Genomic DNA, 25935 nt, shown 5'->3' with positions numbered 1-25935 from the left:
TAATGATGTTGTCTTATACAATAATTAGGGTTCCGTACCCAAAGGGTAAAACGGGACCCTATTACTAAGACTTCGCTGTCCGTCCGTCCGTCCGTCCGTCCGTCCGTCCGTCCGTCCGTCCGTCCGTCCATCCGTCCGTCCGTCCGTCTGTCACCAGGCTCTATCTCACGAACCGTGATAGCTAGACAGTTGAAATTTTCACAGATGGTGTATTTCTGTTGCCGCTATAACAACAAATACTAAAAACAGAATAAAATAAAGATTTAAATGGGGCTCCCATACAACAAACGTGATTTTTGACCAAAGTTAAGCAACGTCGGGAGTGGTCAGTACTTGGATGGGTGACCGTTTTTTTTTGTTTTTTTTTGCATTATGGTACGGAACCCTTCGTGCGCGAGTCCGACTCGCACTTGCCCGGTTTTTTTTTCATCTAGTTTGGTAATAGTGAATGGTGATACGTGCGCCAAATTAAAAAAAATGCAAAATGTTGCTAGCTTCCATGAAATCATATCATAAACAGGTACGTTTCAGCAAAACCAATTTTCACTCGCGAGTGCCTGTTCGAAACTAATTAGGATTTTAGTGGAGAGATTAATTACGCTACTAAATGTGTCTGGAGTCGTTTAGTTGCTCAATTACTGGCCACTCGACTTAATCCTTCTATTAAACGAGCATAATTTGTTAATTTGTATATACCATTTAAATATAGCTCTTGAAAACGTTCGAACTGTATTGATGGAAACCAGTTACGAAATAAGTTGACGACCGGTCTGGCTTAGTGGGTAGTTACCCTGCCTGCGAAGCCGATGGTCCTGGGCTCGAATCCCAGTAAGGGCATTTACTTATTTGTGTGATGAACACAAATATTTGTTCCTGAGTCATGGGTGATTTCTATGTATATAAGTATGTATTTATCTATATAAGTACCTATGTGAATATCGTCGCCTAGCACCCATAGTACAAGCTTTGCTTAGTTTGGGTCTAGGTCGATCTGTGTAAGATGTCCCCAATATTTATTTATTTATTTAAGTAGCGCAGGGATAAGTAAATACTTAAGTAGACTCTTCCAGTAGTTATTATATTCCTTGTTTTATTTTAGATATATTTAGGGTTGTTAGTTTTAATTTAGTTTTATTCGTAGATATATTTACATAGTTCATAAGTTATTTATTTGTCTTTTTACTGTCTTTTCTGAAATAAATGTTACGGGATTATAGGTACTTATATAGATGAAGCTCTCAGCCTATATTTGATTTCGAAAAATTGTTCATATGACTGACCTTATCTGAAACATCACTAAAAGTTGTCCCTTCTCCATAAACAAAACAGAAAAAATATTCGTATTTAAACTGTTGTGAGACATGCTAACATTGAATAATTTTACGGTTTAGACTCTCTTGTTACTGTTAGTGATTGAGAAAGGAGACCTAGGCTCTCCGAAACATGTCGCGCGAGTGACTTAAAACAAGTGAGTCTAAACCGTAGAAAAAATATTTTTGAGACGACTTCGCCATTTGGAAGCTGAACCAGAAATCCCCTCATAACTCATTATTTACAAACAGGTTGACCGACTAACTCCAACTTGTCACTGACTCGACACTGTCAGCTGTCAGCCACCGGGCCGGTGTATATTTAGACACCTGTCAGAACAGTTGTAGAGATTTTACATAGACTAGGAATCCTCTAGACCGAGTTTAGAGCAATTATTTCATGCAACCGATGATGCCAAAAATGCAGGGGTGCGCGGGCCGAGGTGAGCGAAGTCCCGTGCCTTGATTGGTCCGTTCAAAGACACGGACGTCACACAAAGACACTTTCGACTCGAACATGGAGTAAAATTACCGTATGCGTGGCAGAGGGGGTAGCGCGACTATGCTCAGTCTGGAGGATGTTTTGTCTGTGAGATTTTAGAACGAATTAATTAACTGCGCGGGTTTTTAGTTGACTTTTGTTCTTTTGATGCGATTTTCCGCTCTAGTAGTGTTTGTAATAGTCTGGAAATGGAATGTCGAAAAATTGTGGAATAGTTATTTACGATACATGTGCGGAGAAGAGGAAAATCGAAACGAGTGGCGTTAAATTAAAACACGACCGAAGGGAGTGCTTACATCGACACGAGTTGCGAATTACCTATTCGCACGTGTATCGTACAACGTTTTACAGTAGGTTACATATGGCCCTTTAAACTTTCGACATACGCACGGAAAGTGCTCTTTCCCGCACTGTTCGTTTTTAGCATTAGAAAGAACTTGAAAGAAGGTAGATTCATAATTGTTACATATTTGCCATAACTTATTTTTAAAATGTGTTTTTCAATTAAAAGACACATCAAGATTGTTTACCTTATTTCTAATGCTAATAAAAACGAACTATAGTCCGAGAAAGTAGCACCATATAGACTGTAATAGTACATTGTGTATTAAGGGCGGGAAATAAGAAATTACGAACGAGTGTCAATTTTAAGCCCGACGCGAAGCGAGGGCTTAAAATGTTCACGAGTTCGGAATTTCTTTACCGCCCGTGGCACACACAATGTTTTTCATCACACTTGTAAGGAAAAAAAGGAGAATTAATAAAAACAAACTTCTGTATAAAACACTTTTCCGCCCTAGGGCGGAAATTTCAATTTCCCGCCCGCAAGCCCTACGTGTAAATAAGTGTTTTTCATCACACTTGCTCGGAAAAGATTTTTTCCGCCCTAGGGCGAAAATTTCAATTTCCCGCCCGCAAGCCCTACGTGTAAATACATCTTTTCCGAGCAAGTGTGATGAAATAGTACATTGTGTATTAAGGGCGGGAAATAAGAAATTACGAACGAGTGTCAATTTTAAGTCCGACGCGAAGCGAGGGCTTAAAATGTTCACGAGTTCGGAATTTCTTTACCGCCCGTGGCACACACAATGTTTTTCATCACACTTGTAAGGAAAAAAAGGAGAATTAATAAAAACAAACTTCTGTATAAAACACTTTTCCGCCCTAGGGCGGAAATTTCAATTTCCCGCCCGCAAGCCCTACGTGTAAATAAGTGTTTTTCATCACACTTGCTCGGAAAAGATTTTTTCCGCCCTAGGGCGAAAATTTCAATTTCCCGCCCGCAAGCCCTACGTGTAAATACATCTTTTCCGAGCAAGTGTGATGAAAAATATTTTTAAATTTCTAATAAATAAATAAACCAGGCGGCGTAGCACGGTCGCGTTTTTATCCCTTGTCACCATGCCTGTCACGTTCTAACAAGTATGTCAGTGCGAAAGGGACGCGCATAGTGATAGTCGATAAAAATGGAACCGTGCTGCGCCCGCAGTTGTCAAGTGAAATGCTTCAATACTAATGGTAGTAAGTACCGCACCCCTGTACGGCTACCATCAGTTTGGCATTGACATAAACGCTATCGTGAACGTAATTTATTTTCTTTCGCACTAATTTGTCAGTACGAGCGAGATGCATAGTTCACAATAGCGTTTATGTCAATGCCAAACTGATGGTAGCCGTATAGGGGTGCGTACATGACTCCTCTACATGATGGGCCAACGCCGGCCACTCCAAGGGACGCAGCCATGCGGTAGAATGAGATAGCAATATCAGCTGCTCCCTCTAACGCATAAATGCGTCCCTTGGAGTGACAGGCGTTGGCCCATCGTGTAGAGGAGCCATCATTCGATAGCGTGACGTGCGTTCACGTTTGCATTATGTCTATTTTTGTATGGGATATTGAACAACGTGCCAATCGGGACGTTTTTGAAATACAAAATCCCATACAAAATGAGATTAAAGGCAAACCCGTACGTCATGTCACGCTATGGAATGAAATGTATGGTACTGTAGTGAGTGAACAGTCTAAAGAAATTATAATGCTTCCTTGACTTGGCTCTAAGCTAAAATGTTAAGAAGATCTTTATATTGGATATCAGAAATTATCCAAACTTTTTTATAACACTTCCTGGATCAAAAAAATACCTCTCAGCGCATTCTTAAAAGCAATAGCTTGTAAATAATTCGCTCGAAATCGTTTTATCTGTCTATCTTAAAGGTGAACTGGAAAGTTCCACTCATTGTCACTCAAAGCCCCTAATTGAATTATTCTGTAGGCGGCAGGAACTTGTCGTTAACTTTATGAAAATGTTTGGAAATTCTCGATCCGATTCGTTAAGTTCCCGCTGCCAATATTTCCTGAAATTGGAGGTATTGAATATAGAACTTTATTTTAAAGAGACCCTTGACATTTTCAGATTCGCAGAACTTGACATTTGCAGAAAAAAGCGCTGATGGCCTAGTGGTAAGAGCCGGGTTCAAACCCCGGCTCATATCAATGAGTTTTTCAGAACTTATGTACGAAATATCATTCGATATTTGCCAGTCGCTTTTCGGTGAAGGAAAACATCGTGAGGGAACCGGACTAATCCCAATAAGGCCTAGTTTTCTCTGGGTTGGAATGTCAGATGGCAGCCGCTTTCGTAAAAACTAGTGCTTATGTAAAGCAGACCCCAGGCTCCCATGAGCGCTGGCAAAATGCCGGGATAGCGCGAGGAAGAAGAAGACTTGACATTTTTAGATCAAAAACTCTGTAAAAATTTGTAAATAACATCACGTTAAATAATTAAACATTGTAAATAAAACTATATACTGCGCTCCTGGACTCGAATTGTATATGCGTGAAGACCGCTTAACATGCGGATTTATATTATAAAGGTTGGAATATTTCTAGAGACTGAGCTTAAAGGATAGTGTTATCTAAGAGATCTACAATCATGTTATTATAATCGTAAAGTTGGATTAAAAACTAAAACAAAATCGTTATATATCAGTGACAACCCTACAAAGTTAAGTACATTTTAAATTGACACATGACATGTAATGTTATTCATCGGATCTACTTGATAGTGAACAGATAACATACAGATTATTGCACTAATGTTTAACAAATCGGCTACCACGCACAACGCATCAGCATTGCGATACAGCGAGGAAATGCCGCCAGCATCCTTGGTACAATGCCCCAAGGGCCTATTTTAGACTTTAGCTAGTTATTAATTTCTTTTAGTAATACCACTGTATTGTATATCTTATTTGTAAATAAATTATTTAAGAAACTGTATCTCAAAAACGGTTAGAAATGTTAACGTGATTAATAAGTTAAAACCTAAGTACGTAACCTAAACAATTCCCCGTTTGCATAAAAGTAACTCATTCTGTTCCACTCGATACTCTCTCTCTCTCTCTGTCTCTTCCGAGCTATATATCCCACATAGTGATGGGGTCAGCTTTCCGTGTTATTTGCTTCCACTTCGCTCTATCCTCGACGTCGTTTTCGGACACTTTGCACTCAATCGTATCTTTTAGCACTATGTCCTTCCATCTTGTTTTTGGTTTACCTCTGCCGCTTTTACCGGGGATGGAAAGTCCTAGTGCTAAATTTCCGACGTTGTCTGGTGGTCTCTTTCTAACGTGGCCATACATTTTGTTGGCGATGTCACGGACGCCCAGGCCACTCGATACAATATTTTAAATTATGAAATGTATCAGTTGGTTTAATTATTAATGACGTAGGCACATGAAGACATACCTTATATCGCTTAATCATATTTATTAATCATGGTTGCCTCTAATAATTATAGTGACGAAAGCTAAACTAATCGTACCATGCGTGTTTAAAATTATTTAGCTTTATTAATAATGACACTTTGAATCTCGACCTTACTCTCCTGATAATAAGATGTATATTGTAGTGATAGTTTGAGTAAATTACGTTTATAATCATATCTGCTCATCTTGGTTGCGTAATTAATTTAATTCAGCTTCTATTACATATTCCTAAGGCGAACGTGACAGAATGTTAGTTATTATTATATTACAGTGGAACCTGGATAATTGCAATCTCAAGGGACCGGCCATTTTTTGTCAATTAACCAGGTTTTTCATTTAAGCAGGTCGTGTCAATTAACGAGGTTCAAAAAATCGTTGTGTCAATTATAGAGGTTTTCATTAACAGAGGTTGCGTTCTGACAAATTTCTTTTATAGAGGTGCAAATAACCATTGAAAGTAGATTTACACCAAAGAATATAATACTCACTAGGAGATTTACACGCTTACGTTCTGGGTTTCTAGTCTATAAATTTAATTCTGGATGGAGATATAAATATAATGATCATCGCTATTAAAATATTGTTTCTGCTGTCTACAACTACATTATTTCAATTACAGAGGTAATAAGTGAGACTCGTTTCAATAATAGAGGTAAAAACAAGAGCAAAAATAAGGGATTTTTTTAGCACAGTGTCAATTATAGAGGTCTTAGTTGCGATGTGGTCAATTACAGAGGCAAAATTACGAAAAGCACTAAAATCTAAATTGCAATTATAGAGGTTCCAAAATTTCGATTATAGAGGCCTTTTGGTCTCAAGGGACCGGGACCGGACTTTTGGTTGCAATTATTGAGGTTTTCCATTTATCCAGGTGCCAATTAACCAGGTTTCACTGTATATTCAATATGTATGTGTATGTACAGTGTTTTTGTTAAAGAGAGGTACAGTTTTGAAATTTAATACGGTTGTGTTATAAAAAAATATTGTTAAATCTATGAAGTTTATATAATCTTTATAAATTTAAATATTCACTCAATAAGTTTTATTTTTAATATATAAGTTTATAACGCTGATCAATCTAGATCATTATATTAGGAGGCCAATTCAAACACCGTAAATTTGATAAGTACATAAATTATGACATTTAGCTATCATTCGCGCGTGCTATTCGCTCGTACAGTCAGCAGCAGAAGTTGCTAAGCGGGCGAGGTGTTCAAAATTACTTTGACACGCTCTTATTCTCTCAACGATACAGTCGCGTCAAGATCATTTTGAACACCTGGCCCGCTTAGCAACTTCTGCTGCTGTACTTGTTCGTTCATATGTGACGTTATCTATAAAAAGGGACCTTATTGTCGATGGCGCTTACGCCATTATTAACGATGATCTGTTAGAAATACGATGCCGCGCGACGCTGTGCGGCGTAAGCGCCATCGATAATAAAGTCCCTTTTCATAGATAATGCCCCACATATTGGCAAAATTACTTACTCAAATAAAATATTTACATTAATACGAATATTGCAAGTTAAATAAAAGCTGAAAGCAGGCGCTGTTGATATCATTAATCAAAAATGATACAAAGGAGAAAGGACGTGTCTTATTGCAATACGTGCAACGTAAAGACAGCCTTCGGTATATTGATTTTTCTTTCAAACACGATGATATGGGCAATAATATGAATACTTAATAAATAATACATAGATAACCCAGTTAAGAAGCTAAAACTAGGCTATATATATATAATTTTATTGACGTTTTGTACTGTATTGATATGATTTTATTTCAAATAAATCAATTATATGACATATCACACTAAAAAAAGTTGAATAAAAGAGACACATATGTCAAATATATCAAAACATACATAACTGTTGTTATGTAGTGTATTTTGGAACCCCCTGCGACTTATTCTGTAATTTGTAGGTATACATATTATGTTGAAAGCACATATATATGAAATTCATATACATGTATCCATATATACGGCACGATTCGGGAAATGAATTAGAGATTCACTAGATATAAAAATAATAAAGATATGTGACGTTCCACGGCAAAAGATACCTTATGGCAGCCGCAATAATATTGGAGCGGCGTTAATAATAGCGTAAGCGCCAACCGCCATAAGGTACCCTTTGCTGTGGAACGTCACATATCTTTACTATTTCATATCTAGTGAATCTCTAATTCATTTCCCGAATCGCGCCGATATTTATAATTATAACTTATGGACGTTTAAACTGTTACTAAACTGTTACTACCTACTTACTTTTTTTAGCTCATAAATAAAAAAAGTTGATAGCAATTTAATTACACTCGTAGTTAATAATTAATAACGGTATAATAATATACCTTCTTTCATATAGGTACTTGAGGAAAATGGGTATTTATATATTAATGTTTTCCACATTTAGGTTATTGTATTATTGTATCTTTGTGCTTATTAATGGTAGACATATTATAATATCTATAGCTTGGTATTGTTTGATGTTAACACAATACATGTTTGTTGAGACGAGGCAAGTTCCAAGAAATCATGAAAGCTTTGTTTGTCTAGTGTAAAATGCGTTACAAGCAGTATTAACAGGCCAATTCGAACGTACACTGATATCAGAATTATAATTGAATTATTGTTATTTAGTTATCGCGCTTGCCCGCAATAAAATATGTACCGGTAAATCATCATTCTCTTGCCCTGTTCTCATTCACTTGGGGTCGGCGCAGCATGTCTTTCTCTTCCACACCTCTCTGTCGACCGTCATCAGATCTCATCATTCACTCGCGTTCGTTTCATATCATCTCTCACACAGTCCATCCACCTTTTCCTCGGATTTCCTTTCCTCGTACTTCCCTCCACATTCATTCGTAAAACCTTTCTCGTCACATGACTTTCATCCCTCCGTATGACATGCCCGTACCACGCTAGGCGATTTGCCCTTACTTTTTCTGTTATTCTGTTCTGTTATGTACCGGTAAATACGAGCGAAAAATCATTCAGTCAGCCGTATTCGAACAATGAGATACGTCAAACACTAGATATTGAATAGATATATCAGTGTCAAAAGTGACGTTTTTGTTTGAAGAAATGTCAATTTTGACACTTGTTTGACACTGACATATCTAATCCATATCGTTTCAATATCTAGTATTTGACGTATCTCATTGTTCGAATACGGCTGAGTACCTCTAGTGTAAGTAAATTTCATTCGATAGCGTGACGTGGCGTAAGTATCTACACGTTTGCGTTATGGGATTTTGTGTTTCCAAAACGTCCCGCTGGGCGCGCTGTTCAAAATCCCATACAAACGCGTACGTGACATCACGTTATCGAATGAAATTTACACTAGGGATAACGATATTGACACAATATTTGTATTTGGGCCCGATTCGGATTATGAAATAGACAGTTTTTAGACATCACCAAGATACGATAACGATATGTTTAAGATCTAACCTGTCAAATTTGACATTTGAGCGATTCTGGAGATACTCTTGAACGATTTCCACAGGATATGACTTAGGGCCCAATTTGAATTTTGAAATAGACATCTATTAGATATCTTTTAGACATCACATCACCAAGATACGGAAACGATATGTTTAAGCCCCCCCCCCCCCACATCTAGCGTCTTTCCAGCGTCGGCGTCTGGTCAGCTCTATGGAAAATGACGTCGCTGCGCAGTTGCGTCGACGTTGCGTCGAGCAGCGGCCATAGAGTTGTAGACGCCGACGCTCGAAAGACGCTAGATGTGGGGGGGCCCTTAGAGATCCAATTCACATCTAATATATATCTTAATCTTATATTTGTAACGTCGGTCATAACAATGTTGCTATAAAAATAAAGATTATATCTTACTCTATCTAACTTAAAAGTGATATTGGTTGCCCGAATTGCGCTGCAAAAGAGAACTAGTTGATATCTAAACTATAACGTATCTAGAATGGATCTAGTACGTGTCGTCTCTTGTGAATATCTTGAAGTTCGAATACGGCAATTTGTCGAGACAAGAGAAGTTCCAAGAAATCATGAAATATGTTCGTTTGGTGAAAATTTTAGTTATCGCGCGGCTCGCCCGAAAAAACATGTAGCGACAAGCTGCCGTATTCGAACTTCAAGATATTCACAAGAGACGACACGTACTAAATCCATTCGAGATACGTTATAGTTTAGTTATCAACTAGTTCTCTTTTGCAGCGCAATTCGGGCAACCAATGTCACTTTTACGTTAGATAGAGTAAGATATCTATTAGATGTGAATTGGATGTCACACACGCGTATTCGGGAAACGAGATAATCACAAAATCTAGAGACGATATAGAGATCAACTAGATTTACATTAGATATCGACTAGATGTGACTTGGATATCTAAGTCATAACTTGTCGAAATCGTTCAAGAGGACCTACAGAATCGCGGAAACGTCAAATTTGACATATCTATCTTTAAATTATCCATATCGTATAACTTGTTAAGGTCTAGTAGAGATCTAATTCATTTTCAGAATCGAGCCGTAAGTCGTATCCTGTGGAAATCGCTCAAGAGTATCTCCAGGAACGCGCAAATATCAAATTTGACAGGTTAGATCTTAAACATATCGTTATCGTATCTTGGTGATGTCTAAAAGATATCTAATAGATGTCTATTTCAAAATCCGAATCGGGCCCAAATACGAGAGACAAATCACTCTCATGTCAGTATAAGTTTGAATCGGCCTGTAAGTTAAAGTATGACACCATATGGTAAACCATGGTCTCCCGCGAGGCCTGATCTAATGCAATTTCCAGGTTAAAACGCATTACAATTAAATTAATATCTATTTTTCGAATCTTAAAAAGAATTCGTCGAATTCTTAAAAGAAGGGGTCCATATTGGGTCGCATAATAATTGATTGTCCTAATGTAATGTTACGTATAAAACTCATTTCGCATAATTGTTATTGTGCTGGAAATATTAACATTTCATTTCTTCTTTCTACACAACCTATGCAAAATATTTTCGAAAATACTTTCTGTTTCAGCTGGAGAATAAATATGCGAAAAAATTTATGCGTAACATTACATTATGACATTCAATTATTATGCGATGATTCCATAATTGTACACTACTCATCTTAGTTTTGGCATAAATGTTAATTAAGGCAAATATACATAATAAAACCATGGCGTGGATAAATGACAAGTTTAGTGTTGATGCATATTGCATAGTTTCATACACAAATTTGATAATTAACTATATGAATTCCTTTCTGTCGTACCTTAGTTAATTTCTACTTCTTCCTCGCGTTATCCCGGCATTTTGCCACGGCTCATGGGAGCCTGGGGTCCGCTTGACAACTAATCCTAAGAATTGGCGTAGGCACTAGTTTTTATTAAAGCCATCTGACCTTACAACCCAGTAGGGAAACTAGGCCTTATTGGGATTAGTCCGGTTTCCTCACGATGTTTTCCTGCACCGAAAAGCAACTGGTAAATATCAAATGATATTTTGTACATAAGTTCCGAAAACTACACTGGTTTGAACCCGCGACCTCCGGATTGTAAGTCGCACGCTCTTAACGCTAAGCCACCAGCGCTAGCAATTTTATTATTACGTATCGACACACTTAAATATCAGTATATCACGTCACGACAAAATCACATAGTGACATAAGTCCTGAAATAATAAACAATATCCTGAAAATGTTTCACACATGTGACGTTTTCATGCAACTTAACTTTTGAAAAGTACCGCATTATAATTGTTATATAATGATCGATTCCTAAATGATTTTATGACAATAGCATTTTATTGACTACCCTCCATTTTTAGGGTTCCGTACCCAAAGGGTAAAACGGGACCCTATTACTAAGACTTCGCTGTCCGTCCGTCCGTCCGTCCGTCTGTCTGTCACCAGGCTGTATCTCACGAACCGTGATAGCTAGACAGTTTAAATTTTCACAGATGATGTATTTCTGTTGCCGCTATAACAACAAATACTAAAAACAGAATAAAATAAAGATTTAAATGGGGCTCCCATACAACAAACGTGATTTTTGACCAAAGTTAAGCAACGTCGGGAGTGGTCAGTACTTGGATGGGTGACCGTTTTTTTTTTTTGCTTTTTTTTGTTTTTTTTGCATTATGGTACGGAACCCTTCGTGCGCGAGTCCGACTCGCACTTGCCCGGTTTTTTTAATTACCGTAAACTGTGCCTAATTTGCTCGCCACGGGATAATTGTGCTCCAACAATTTTTATACTTATGTATATGAAAAACTGTATCACTACCACATATAGTAGGGTGGTTCACGTTTGTATGGGAAAAATTCAAACTCCAGCTAGAAAAAGCGGCACCCTCTCATTTTATTACACGTGTTCTGTTGACTAAATATGCCAAGTTTTGTAATCTTATATCAACTACAAGGGGATGCTCAAACACTTTGAAATTTTTCAAAGTTGTATGAAATCCAAAAGAAACAAGTTATTATTTTTTTCAGTTTTATGTAAGTAGTAGTTTTCACATTATTTTAAAGTGTGATTTAAAAGTTATTTGATGAAAAACCATTTTTATTTCTATTTTTTATGATTTTTTAGGTGAAATTCTAAAAATCTTACTTTTCGAAAAATTATAAAAAATAGAAATAAAACTGTTTTTCTACTTAAAAACTTATAAATCACATGTGCAAATAATGTGAAAACAGATATGTACTTAAATAAAAATCTGAATAATAAATACTTCTGTTTTTTGGTTTTCATACAACATACAAAATTTTCAAAGTGGTTGAGCACCCCCTTGTAGTTGAGATAAAATTACGAAACTTGATGTATTTTATCAGCATAATAAGTGTAACAAAATAAGGGGATGGCCCGTCGGAAAATAAAAAAAAATTTTTTTTTAACCACCCTAACATATAGTGTTACAATATATAATACCTTGTCATCATCTAATTTAAATCGGCATATGCATTATATCACCACATATATATAGGTACTTACCACAATATACCTTTAAAATTTAAATAAAATTTCGAAGCAAAGCAGGCAACTTTTACTTAACCTCCTAAGTCCCTGCGTACAATTTTTGTACATATTCCAAAACCTATTTTGAACTTTTATTGTGGAACTACGGGTTCCAAATTCAAAAACGAAACAATTGCTTCTGGGTCTCAGGGGGTTAAAAACGTCACACGCAAATTTTCCAAAACCCTTAACGCATAAAGATATGCAGCTCGCAGAAAACCTATAAAACAGGCACACTTAAGTGTTAATCTCACGTGACATCTCGAGCCACTTCCGGCGCCCCGGGTCCGGTACCAGTCACCGACCCTACAAACAGGGCCCTAATAATACCAACCTAATTGGTTCCCAATCACGCAAACTCCTAGTCACACAGTTAGAACTGTTTGTTTTTATCACATGGCATCCAAAACGCACTATCACTGCACTTTGCACGGCTGTATTGTACGGGAGAGTAGGCTGCGGGACACACTCGCGACGTGCGCTCAGAACGGGCGGTAGGCGCTTACTGCCGGATCCACCGCGCAGGTCCCCCGCCCGCCCCGCGCTGAAAATCCCTTTCAAGTACTAGGTAAATTTTTAATTTTTATATTAACCGGATGTTATTTCCGAGACTTAAAAAATATGTCAAACGCAGAAAGCATAACGACTTTTAATTATAGATTTAACCTTTTGAAAATCGTGTTCAGTAATAAGGGTTGCGGGAAGAAATTACGTCACGGCGGGTCAACTCTCGGCTCGCGGCCAGTGATGTGCCTTGGGAATTTCCCCGATTGTATTTCCGGGGGATTGTATAATGTTTTTACGTTTATTTCTCCGTTCGGAAAATTATTTCTATTTGAGTAATATAACAAACGTAGTTAAGGGGTAAAAGAAAGTTGATTACATCGAACGTGCATAGTGTAGTGTTTCATTGCTCTATATAATTGTTTTTTTTTTTATCGATTTGTTAAGACACTTAGTTTAATTAATAATTATTTAGTAATTTCAGAATTCAATCTGTATTTTTATTTATGAATCATTTTTATCAATTAATTCAATAGAAATAAATAATTAGTATGTACGTACAATTTGACTTCAAATTTTAATCCAATGTTCACGGGCATAAGACATAGAAATTAATTACATGTAATAATATGTGGCAACAACGACTAAGATTTTTTTTATACCACATAGGTAGCAAACAAGCTTATGTACGGCCCGCCTAATAAAGACTAACAGCCGTATTCATAAAAAATCCTTAAATGAGGAATGATCAGCTTATTAGCTAATCCGCTGTTTAGGCTTAATAAGCCGTTGATAAGAACCATGATTTATAAACGTTTATTAGGGGCTTCTTAACTAATAAGCAGATTAGACGCGTTATGTTGGCATCTTGGCGCATCATAGACTAAAATATGGCTGAACATTAAATTAAAAAAAAAGTTTGACAGCAGCACTAGCGGCCAATCGTAATATCATGAAGAAGTTGATTTACTATTTTGACTAATTTTCGGAATTATCTCTTATTAAAATAGCTTCTGTGCCACAAAAATAATTAAAGATTGCTGCATGGCCGGAAATTTTATAAAACTTGGTGAGTAACTACGTTTACAGACAAGTATCTTATACAGCAACAAGTAATAATATGAGTTCACTGCAATGTTGATATACCTATATCTTATTGCTTTTAGTTTCAATATTATGTGGAATGGAGTCGAAAGAAGTGGGGTTCTTTCAAACTAACCGAGAAGTGCATAATTAGCGAAGAGAAGAAGTCGAAGCCAGATACCGTACCAGACCCCACTCGCCTCCGCAAGAAGAACCATTGAATAATGGTTCATGAGTTCACACTAATTTATTCTGGTTGCGGCAGAAATTCACAACGGGTCAACAAAACGAAGTCCATTCAGACTCACTAAATCAGGTATGAACAATGTCCTATACTTTCTTGTTTACCTTACATACCTGCAGTGTTTAGAGTTAGACAAAGAAAAGTCTGCAGCGATTTTGATGATAACTCTAGGTACAGTTCAAATTTTGGGCATGACCATCTATTTATAATATATTATAGACATAGGTACGTAACATAAAATGTAGTATCTGAACATGTTAAGATTGACACTTGCATTGACGGCTTTGACATTATTTAAAGGTTATAACACTTATAAATTTGGTAAATTTATCCGTGCTTTGTGGAGCTTGGTGTATTTGTTTAAAATTATGCATAGGTACCTACCTATTATAGGTATTATATTTCTTAACCATACAATGGAACCAAATGATAATTATATGTACAAGTGATGTTTTATTGTAACAAGCCGTTGTGTCGCGAGTTTACTTCTTGTCATCGTGTCATTAGTAATAATTTTGTAATGGTATTTATTTTATGCATGGAACAATGCGATGGTTATTATACTCGATCACCTAGCCAACCTACTTACTACCAGGAAGGATGGTTCACAAATTAGGCAGTATTTAAATACCAGTGTACAGGTGTGTGTATAGATACTGTGTACCTGCTGATTAAAAATAAGATGTTTTCTGCGTACAGTTGGTTATAATTAAGTTGGCTAATCTATATCTCATCAGACAGTTTGGACATCTATTCCAGAGAGTTTGCAAGGTCAATGTACAATGATATCATATTATAGTACCTAATAGGTAATGAATAATAAATGAAGTCATATTGATCTCTGTCTATAGCTTAAAATGATACTTAGTTACCATAACTATATTGAATCATGTGACCCTAACTTAAGTACATCCATTATATCATAAGCTAAAAATTAAAGAAAATTGTTGAATACAAAAATACTTTTATTCAAATTATTGCATCTTTTCAGATCCTGAAAGTACCATCATTAGCCACTGTTATTGTTGAATAACTCCAGGCTTTGGAAGAAAAGCTGTGGCCTGTGAACAGCTGTGAATATTGGTCAGAGAAATGTAACTGACTCCGTACACTGCAAGTCCCAGCAGGAAATCAGCAAGAAACCTAAAAGAAAAAAAACATCAAAATGAAAACCTAGCTTGATTTAGGTTGAAGTAATAAAATTGTTCTAATTTAATTGGTGTTTTATTTTACTAATTAAATATATTTTTTGACTTGTTAAGGTTTGTACAATTTTTATTAATGATGTACAGTCACCTGCAATAATATGTTACACAACAAAGGCCCATAAGAGCATTGCACATTTTTGCAGCCTTCGAAGAGTAACATATTATTGCAGGCGACTGTACCCATATTGAAATACTCAAAATTCCATTTTTCTAATTACAATGCAATAAAATCTTAAATGTATCTAGCAGTCTAATAGGGATGTTTCCTGTACTTAAAATAAATTATGTCACACCATACCATGTATAAAATAAAGCACCAGATTATTATTAGAAAATAAATTTTCATATAAATACCATAATAGCAAATCATTTTGAGAGTTCTAAAAAGGAAAGTAGGACCCTATTTTGCACATATTTATGATATTCATGTGTTTGCAATATTGTTCTGATGAAAGTGTACAATTTATATAAAGTAAAGTAGATATTCATAGGTAAGTTCATGCTATGTACCTAGTTCAAAGAAGTTCAAAAATAATATTGGTAATTAATGGTTCTTATGTAGAATAAAATTAAAAGGTATTTTTGAATACCAGACAATGACAAGGACAAGTTTAGTGCTGCCCATCTGATATTAAGCACTGCAGCCTACAGGCAACTAGCGGAGTTACAAATAGCTGACAGTGCATTTTTGGGAGCACTGGAAACCTTAGCGTCAAGAACAGGTAGGTATAGAATCCAACCTGGATGACCATACTGAATAATTAGTTGACATAAATGAAACTTTCATTCTATAAAGTTCAGCTTGCAATATTTTTACCTGGAGGCCAAATTGTTATGCTCAAAGCCAATATTGAGCAAACTGCCTATGCAATGACTGCATATACCCGTGACTTTTTCAGATTTTTCATCACTTTACCAGACTGACAAGAGTGCACACTTCTTTTACCTGTAAATAAGTTGATACTTTTAAGTAGTGCCTACTTACCTGTGATATTTTTTATTAAACACAGTCGGTTAAATATGTCTATAAAACAAGTTAACTTATGGTAAATATTATAATCTCATTAGGTATAATGGTTAGTTATTCAATTGCAAACTATGAACGAGATTGATGTACTCTTACAGGGTCTATAATATTATATAGGTAGGTATAATGTGCGCAAGAAATGCAATTAAATTTAAGTTTGCGAAATGCGAACACCCTGATCTTAAATTAAAAACAACGTTTCTGGCAAGTGGTAATAACGAATAACTAAAGGGTTTACGCACAAATATAAGTAAGTCCTCGCCGTGTCCGACGATGGCGACTCCTCCAAATATTTTTAATTAGGAACATGGAACGCTCTAATATTACTTGCCAAGCCAAACTTGGTTTCGAAAATGCGATTGTATGGCGAGCAATGAAGCTGGCCCGCATAGATTTAAGTGAATCTGGCGGTTTACCTATTTCTCCAAACGCCTAATAGCTGTGAGGGAGGAACTCGCTCCGTTTATGATGCATTTTTCCGACTACGCGATCATAGAATTCTGTTGCCTTCTTCGATATTTTGGTTAAACGAAAATCACCATACACAAAATCACATAAACAACTTATAAAAAGCGGGATATTTAGGTTTCGCGCCATTTTCGCACTATATCCAGGTATGTAATACGTAATTGCACATATTAAAGTTGTTTTCCATTCACATTTGGGATTTTAACCAAAACGTACTATTTGCTCTTGCTCTTGTCACTCTTGCCAAAATCAGCTGTTTCGTGACCGCCATCTTGTAAAATAGCAGATAATAAACAGATAAAGAAGGGTCCTCGGCTCCGTAACTTTCCGAGGATTTAATAAAGAGATGATCAACTGTTTAGCGCTAAAAAGTGTTTATGAATCACGTTTTGTGACATCCGGTTATCAGCAACTGATGATCAATGCTCTAACTGTTTATGAATACGGCTGTAAGTATTTATTTTTGGAGATATAATATACAATTTTTAATTAAATAGGGATGGTTCAATGAGTTTAAGCTTTTTAAATTAAGGAAAAGTAAGAAAATTCAAAAAATAAAATGTTTTTGCCGGTAACAGCACATCCCTACACTCGTCACCCAATGCCACATTGTCACCTATGCCTTACCCAGATTTGTCTCATTTACCAACTGGTCCACTGAAACAGGGATTGTTTTATTAATATATATGTTTGATATTTAAACTACACCCAGCTACCGTTCAACATTATCCTACGCCTTACCGCATGGTCCAAATTTCCTACGGTAAAACTAGTTTTTATTATCAAGGAATATCTACTTAGATAAAGAAGTTCCCGGTAATAGCACATCCCTACACTCGTGCCGCCTAATGCCACATTGTCACCTATGCCTTACCGAGATTGTCCCATTTACCAACTGGTCCACTGAAGCAGGGACTGTTTTATTAAAATATGTTTGATATTTAAACTACACCCAGCTACCGTTCAACATTATCCTACGCGTTACCGCATGGTCCAATGTTTCGACGGTAAAACGAGGTTTTATTATCAAGGATATTCCTTGATTTACTTAGATAAAGAAAAAATAATACGAGACACCAGTAATGTAGGGTGAATATCCCAAGCAATAAAATTTGATGGCAAGACTGAAAACACTGGTGCAGAAAGTCAAAATAGTCATATACTATTTTTTTTGGAAACATCTCTTAGCTATCGACCTTGGGCAATAAATAATATTAAAATATTAAATAATTTAATCATTGAAAAAAAAATATAAAGGCTCAATTTTTCATTCAGGTGGGTTGTCCGGAACCCAGTTATTCTTGTTTAATGCCGCATAACTCTAAAACTATACAAGATATCAAATTAGTTTTTAGTTCATTATAATACCATATCAATAAAGAACCCTTTAAAATATTACTTGCTTACTAACTCTTTAAAAAACCCCTTTTTTATGCGTAAAGAAATTTGTCCGGCAAAATAATCCTTATTACCGCGGACAAATTTCATCGACGTTTATTGGCTAAGTTTGACTTCGTATGCCCCCTCGCCTCCTGCGCACTTTGAGAGTTGGTTTTGCCGCGGCTCTCACCGCAAGAAGACGTCGACGTGATACCGAATAGATCCGCTACACGCGTGAGTCATGTCATTTCGATGTTACGGGGACAAAAAAAATATCATTCCGGAGTTTGCTATATGTTTTTTGTTTCATATTTGTTATTTTTCAAATAATTACAGATCGTGTATTTTGTACTTGTGAGTTTAAATGTCGCTATAGTTAAAGAATGTGGGATTTAGTTATTTTTTAGGAGTTTTATTTATCACGCTACTCGTACTTATATATATACGGAAGACTTTCGGTACCTACATTCAACTATTGACAACAACTAATCAATCACAAATGTGATGAACATGTTCATAATTAATTGAAAACTGTACCCCCAACTAACATTTTTTATATACTTATTTATTTATAAGGCAGATACAAACGTTAAAAATAAAAATAAACTAACTTATCTATAAAATAAACCTAAATTAAAACTAAAAACTAAAACTAAATAAAATAAAATATAATTAAAAAATGTCTAGGAAATTGGGCCCCTTTGGCATGGTGCCGAGGACGCTGGCAGCATTTCCTCGCTGTATTGCTAAGCTAATACGTTGAGCGAGAAAGCTGCCAGCTCTTCGGTCACCAGTGAAGTCTTTAAGCCTTTTTGTGAGCTCTTTAAAAAGCTGTACAGCATTAGGACCCCACGGGCCAAGGGTCTCAACCCCAAATGGCATAAAAATATACTCGGGGCCGAGACCCCTGTACTTCTGGGATTTTAGCTTTTCGGCCGCTTTAGCCGCCGCACCTGCTTGGTTACTGGTTCCCGTCAGGTGGGAAGGGGCCAGAGTGTCTACGCAGGTAGCGTCCCACACTAGCACCCTTCCCAAACCCCAAGGAACCAGGGACATGCCGTCCGGTCTCTTGCCGTCGTCTCTCGCTATGCCAGTTGGCTCCAGTAGAGCTGGCACATTGACGGATGCAAGAGACCGGCGGATTATGTCATTCAGTGCGGCGTGTCTTGAGAGGCGGCCAGCACTTTTTTGGCAGGATAGCCCGTGGTGTCCTAATTCGTCGACTTCACTGCCGCAGGGGCACCTGTGTGGAGCACAAACGCGGACTCCAAGCCGAATTATTTTTTTATAATTTTATTTCACCTCGGTTTATCATTCCACCAATTTCATTCCGGTGATTTCGGTGTAGTAAAATGGCTTTAATACCCACCAGAATGAAAATAACACCGGAATGATATCAAAAGTAGCTTCACTTTTGTGTTTAAGTATTATTTGGGGGCACTGCCATGCCCCCGTCAAGTCCGACAAAATAAGATTCCGGCTGTACCATTGAAGTGGATTATGTATCTAGACACGCGGCAGCGTGTCAAGCCAAGTTCAAGCAAAGGAACCGGCTAGCCAGCGCCGAGTGTAATATTACACGAACCACTTGGTGCCACTTTTGACCCTTCTATAACTCAAAACATCTTTGACGTAAACACATAAAACTACGTGTGTTTAATTATATCCATAAGGATATCTAGAAGCCCAAATTTCATGAAGCTAGCTCAAACGGTTATAAAGGTATGAAGGTCAAAAAGTCGTAAATTTTAAGACTGACTTATGACTTATAGTACCTAAACCTAACCTACTTCCAGATGACCTAGAAGGATGAAATTTGGAATCCAGCTTGGTTATTGTGTGTAACCGTAGGAAAAAATCTAAAAATAAAATAAAGTTAAAAAATAGGGGGGGTCCCCATACAAAAAAACCACTTTTTATTGGGACTGACATATAAGTACCTAAACCTAACCTACTTCCAGATAACCTAGAAGGATGAAATTTGGAACCCAGCTCGGTTATTGTGTGTAACCGTAGGAAAAAATCTAAAAACAAAAAAAAGTTTAAAAATAGGGGGGGTCCCCATACAAAAAACCATTTTTTATTGGGACTGGTATAAGTACCTAAACCTAACCTACTTCCAGATGACCTAGAAGGATGAAATTTGGAATCCAGCTTGGTTATTGTGTGTAACCGTAGGAAAAAATCTAAAAATAAAATAAAGTTAATAAATAGGGGGGGTCCCCATACAAAAAAACCACTTTTTATTGGGACTGACATATAAGTACCTAAACCTAACCTACTTCCAGATGACCTAGAAGGATGAAATTTGGAATCCAGCTCGGTTATTGTGTGTAACCGTAGGAAAAAATCTAAAAACAAAAAAAAGTTTTAAAATAGGGGGGGTCCCCATACAAAGAAACCATTTTTTATTGGGACTGGTATAAGTACCTAAACCTAACCTACTTCCAGATGACCTAGAAGGATGAAATTTGGAATCCAGCTCGGTTATTGTGTGTAAGCGTAGGAAAAAATCTAAAAATAAAAAAAAGTTAAAAAATAGGGGGGGGTCCCCATACAAAAAAATATTTTTTTATTGTAGCGTTGGAACCGTTACAAGCAGATATTTGAAACTACCCCAATATATGTATTATTATATTTGCTATATTAAAATAAAGTTTAGTCAAAAAATAAGTGGTGTCCCCATACAAAAAACTTTTAATACGCTCTAAACAACCGGCCAACGGTGTGTCGTCGGCGGCGCGCGGTACCACATAATTATACAAAGAACAGAAGTAAAAACCATACAGCGGAAACACAAGAAAAAACATTAAATCTCAATACCTGCCTAGTTTTCTTTACAAAAAGTATTGATATCCCACCAAAAACATAAATGTAAAAAAGGAGAGCCAAGTTCAATACAAAAATTATGCTTGGCTGTGGGGCTCGCCGCAAAAAGAATGGAGATCTAAATGAGTGCCACTGCCAAGTTCTATGCAAAATCCAAATATGTATTTATAGGAACAAAATAACATTATAAACAAGTATTAAACTCTATTTCTTTGCTTTATTGGATACCTATAACAATTGCTGTTATTTAAAAAAATGTGAGATCTTAAAGTAGGTTAGATTTGGCTTGGCCAGGTTTTATCAGAATTACAATATATATAAAATGATTGATATAATGAAAACTGGCCAAGTCAAATCTAACCTACTTTAAGATCTCACATTTTTTTAAATAACAGCAATTGTTATAGGTATCCAATAAAGCAAAGAAATAGAGTTTAATACTTGTTTATAATGTTATTTTGTTCCTATAAATACATATTTGGATTTTGCATAGAACTTGGCAGTGGCACTCATTTAGATCTCCATTCTTTTTGCGGCGAGCCCCACAGCCAAGCATAATTTTTGTATTGAACTTGGCTCTCCTTTTTTACATTTATGTTTTTGGTGGTTATATATATTGAATTAAACACATATTTCGCACTGGTTCTTTATTTTTATATAAAATACGTGTTCATGGTACAAATCGAATACGAAAAGTCATCTTCTTGATGCATGTCATTTTTAAAATGTAGAAAAACAATAAAATAAGGTTTTAATACCGAACAACCATCTTTTTCTACAAGCCAATAAACCTCATGTCGTTTTATGATGGGTAAAGCTAGACCCCTGAATTTGTGGTTACAAAATAGGCATTAACATCAATTGGGTGTTTCTCGGTAAACTGGTAAACACCTGTCTTTGGCAAATTTTGACAAAATTACTCAAAGTAGGTAATTATTAATCAAAACTATTTTTCGAAAAACACTTCAGTGATGTTTATAGTACCATTCTTTTTTTTCAAATGTTACTTCATTTATTTATTATAATTTTTTTAAGAGTCCGTAGTTGAAATATCGCGATTTCGACCAACTTTGATGTGAGATTTATTTGCTTTTAGAATGCCACGAATAAAAAAAATCACGAATGAAGAGCAAAGAACAAAAAAGAATGAGTATGAAAGGGGACGTAAAGAAAAGATAAGAAATGACCCTATATTACGTGAACGATACCGGCAGAAAGAAAGGGAGAGATATGCAAGAAGAAAAAGAGAAGGGTTGCTTCCAAGAAGTAAACTGGCCCCCTAGCCAAGGTTACAATCGCTATCGCTTCGACAACGAAAAGCATTATGTATCTCTATCACTCTTCCCCATTAGTGTGACAGTGACAGTTGCGTTTCGATCGCTACGGAGCGTTAGCGATTGGCATCTTGGCTACGCGGCCTGGACCCCCGCAGTCTTCAAATTTTACGAAACAAAAAAAGAATTAATGCTAAAGCTTATTATAGGAGAAAAAAAGCAAAGGCCGCTGCAAAACGTATTGATCCCTCAAACGATAACGTTCCATTAGCTCCACAAAATTTAATTGAAAGGGAAAACTCTGATAATGGTGAAACGCAACAGCTAAGAGGAGAGACAAGACATTTCAACCGTGAAGTTGATCAACAAGCATTAAGCGGATCCCAGCCTGACTTGCAAATCAATACATCAATGTCAAGTGATCGGGTTCTACGATCAATGCGGTTAAATGTTTCTGTCGCCGATGTGGAGTCTGAAAATCGACGTTTTTTCTGCGATCAAGCAGTCTGCAGCACTCCGCACCAAGATCACCTTGTGGCACGCCAAGTATAAGTAGTATACATTCAGTTGAACCTTATCCAAGCCGTCCTGCCTCAACAGCGTCTTCAGAATCAAAACGAGATTTCCAGGCTAAATTAAGAAAATATCAAAGATTGAAGTCAAAGCAAGTTACTGATTTGAGGAAGAAGGTGGCCAAAATTGCTAAAGAGAATGAAATGTATAAAAAAAGGTATAAAAGACTAAGCCAATTAGTAAAACATTCTCCTAAAACTATGCCCCTTGTTCAAAAAATGGAATGGAATGGAATGGAAAGGAATGGAATTCCTTGCCGGCGTCTATATTTCCGTGTTCTTATAACCCGGCAACCTTCAAATCAAGAGTGAACAGGCACCTTCTGGGCGAGCTCGCTCCATCGTAGGCCACGTCTACGCCTCGGCTAGTCTGTGGCCATGAGTAAGCCCATTCATAATAAAAAAAAAATGATTCGTGTTCACCTATCAAGAGTAATACAGATCACAAGCATAAAAAAATTCAAACCATAGTTCTGAAATTTTATGAAGATGATGAAAACTCAACTATCTGCCCAGGAAAAAAGGATACTGGGACCAAAGCAGGGGTAAAAAAACAAAAAAGATTACTGAATGCCACTGTAAAAGACTTATATTTAATTAATCTCGAGTAGAAGTACCATAAATTGTGCCCATAATTTAGTAAAAGTGGCACTTTTTAAAGAAATACTCGATATAGATTGAACATGGGCATTCGAAATATATTTTCGGTTAATTATTGAACTTGGCTGATTTAGGCAGTTCTTAGCATTTTTCTCATTTTAGTGTATAGATATCATTCCTGTGTTTATTTTTTTCATTCCGTTGAGAAAAATGTCATTCAGGTGGAGTGTTATATCATTCCTTTGCATACTTATCATTCACGTGCGAGTCATTTTTTTCATTCCGGTGGAAAAATGTCATTCAGGTGGAGTGTTATATCATTCCTGTGTATACTTATCATTCACGTGCGAGTCAATTTTTTTGATCTCCGATTATTCTCAAAAGGCTTAAGATATCAAGTGCTCTGTAAGAGGCTTATCAAAGAACAGTCTGAGGTGTCGATTGACATTAAAAGAAACATCGAAGAAACGTAAATAAAGAATTACACCGGAATGACACAAAAAACTAGTACTGTTGAAATTGACCCTCCGTGGGACACGGCACAAATTCAAACCCATCCAACATTTCTTCGGTCTCAATGACGGTGCAGCGTGCAGCCCTACCTAACCCGTCTACCTCCACTCTGCACTAGCGCCATGTTTTTGTTGTTGCTTATTCTGTTTATTTTTTTAAAAATTTTACATTTTTGATGATTAAATGCCGTTTACTGCTCCCTTATTCATAAAAAAAAAGAAATTCCCGGTAATAGCACATCCCTACACTCGTGCCGCCTAATGCCACATTGTCACCTATGCCTTACCGAGATTGTCCCATTTACCAACCGGTCCACTGAAGCAGGGATTGTTTGAATAGCGAATTTGAAGTATTTTGCACGGGTTTATGTAATTGAGATAGCTTTATTACAGTTCTGGAGTTGGGAACGGTATGTAATATCGCCGGTTTAATGTTGTATTGTTTCAAGTTTGGAAGTATACTCTGGGGCAAGTAACTGTATAATATGTAGAGAAATTAGTTAATAAAAAAAAGGAACGATCCTACACAAATTAGTTAGTTATTAGTTTTCTATTCTTTATATCCTGCTACCCCAAGGTTGTCTGGAAGAGATCGCTTACAGCGATAAGACCGCCTGTTGCTACCATTATTTACACTGTAAATCTGTTATTGTATTTTTCTTTGTGGTGCAATAAAGTGTATTTACTTACTTAGTTTTGAAGCAAAATAAGCAGTGTGATAATGATACATAGAGTTAATTTGTTTTTATCATTAGAAAGAAACTACGCGGTCTTGACGCGTCTTTTAAAGGGGCCCACTGATTACCAGTCCGCCGGACGGTATCGGCCTGTCAGTTGTTCGGAACTGTCAACATTTTGTTCTAACTGACAGGCCCATACCGTCCGGCGAACTATTAATCAGTGGGCCCCTTAATTGAACAACGCTTTTTAAAAATCAGTACCTAACTATAACCTTGCGAAAGCAAAAGAATGTAAAGAATCGTATATGATTCATAATTGTTAAATATTTGCCGTAAGTGCCGTAACTTAGTTTTCGAAAGTGTTTTTCAATAAAAGACACGTCAAGATTGTTTACCTTTTTTCTAATGCTATAATGCTAATAAAACAAACTATTAGTAACATCTCGACATCGGACAACTTACAATTATGTAGGTACACACATAATCACAAAATCCTTAATCCTATAATATAAGTTTTATAGATCCTCTGTAATCTAGTCTAGACATGGAGTTTTATAGAAGGTAAATATATGAATGAGGTGCCCTTCAGATTCGGTTGCCAAAATATTTTGCTAGCATAAATTATGCAAAATATTAGCATGAAAGTGAATATTCACAATAACTTTATTGCTATCGCTTATTATTAATTAATTACCCTAATTCTTAATACTAAGACTGATTTTAATATCCATTATTCAAATTATTTTAGAAGCCCCTTGATCTATCTACATATACCTACCTATAGATAATGGATTGTTATCAAAAAGAGCCCATCAACGTGCACACCAGCGCCACTGCTAAATAATCGTAATTATTTAGCAGTGGCGCTAATTTGACGACCGGTCTGGCCTAGTGGGTAGTGACCCTGCCTATGAAGCCGATGGTCCCGGGTTCGAATCCTGGTAAGGGCATTTATTTGTATCATGAATATATTTG

General features: G+C 36.5%; 1 protein-coding gene and 2 long non-coding RNA genes across 3 annotated transcripts in view; 1 reads left to right on the top strand and 2 right to left on the bottom strand.

Annotated features, from left to right (window-relative positions):
• LOC134679858 (zwei Ig domain protein zig-8-like) overlaps nucleotides 1-13170 on the bottom strand; it is a 645620-nt gene extending 632450 nt beyond the window's left edge. Inside the window, exon 1 of the mRNA XM_063538769.1 lies at nucleotides 12914-13170. The gene's annotated coding sequence lies outside the window, so the exon portion shown is untranslated. The remainder of the gene's footprint in view (nucleotides 1-12913) is intronic.
• Nucleotides 13171-13795: 625 nt separating this feature from the next.
• LOC134680491 (uncharacterized) lies at nucleotides 13796-15671 on the top strand. The gene is made up of 3 exons (XR_010100453.1): nucleotides 13796-14152; nucleotides 14250-14482; nucleotides 15402-15671. It is a non-coding gene; the product is annotated as an uncharacterized LOC134680491 (long non-coding RNA).
• LOC134680492 (uncharacterized) lies at nucleotides 15472-17560 on the bottom strand. Its single transcript, XR_010100454.1, has 3 exons — nucleotides 17062-17560; nucleotides 16436-16564; nucleotides 15472-15553 (listed from the first exon to the last, which is right to left on the bottom strand). It is a non-coding gene; the product is annotated as an uncharacterized LOC134680492 (long non-coding RNA).
• Nucleotides 17561-25935: the final 8375 nt, after the last annotated feature.

The sequence above is a fragment of the Cydia fagiglandana genome, chromosome 3 (assembly GCF_963556715.1).
Source record: "Cydia fagiglandana chromosome 3, ilCydFagi1.1, whole genome shotgun sequence".
Lineage (NCBI taxonomy): Eukaryota > Metazoa > Arthropoda > Insecta > Lepidoptera > Tortricidae > Cydia > Cydia fagiglandana.
This window is presented reverse-complemented; position numbering and strand designations above follow the sequence as displayed.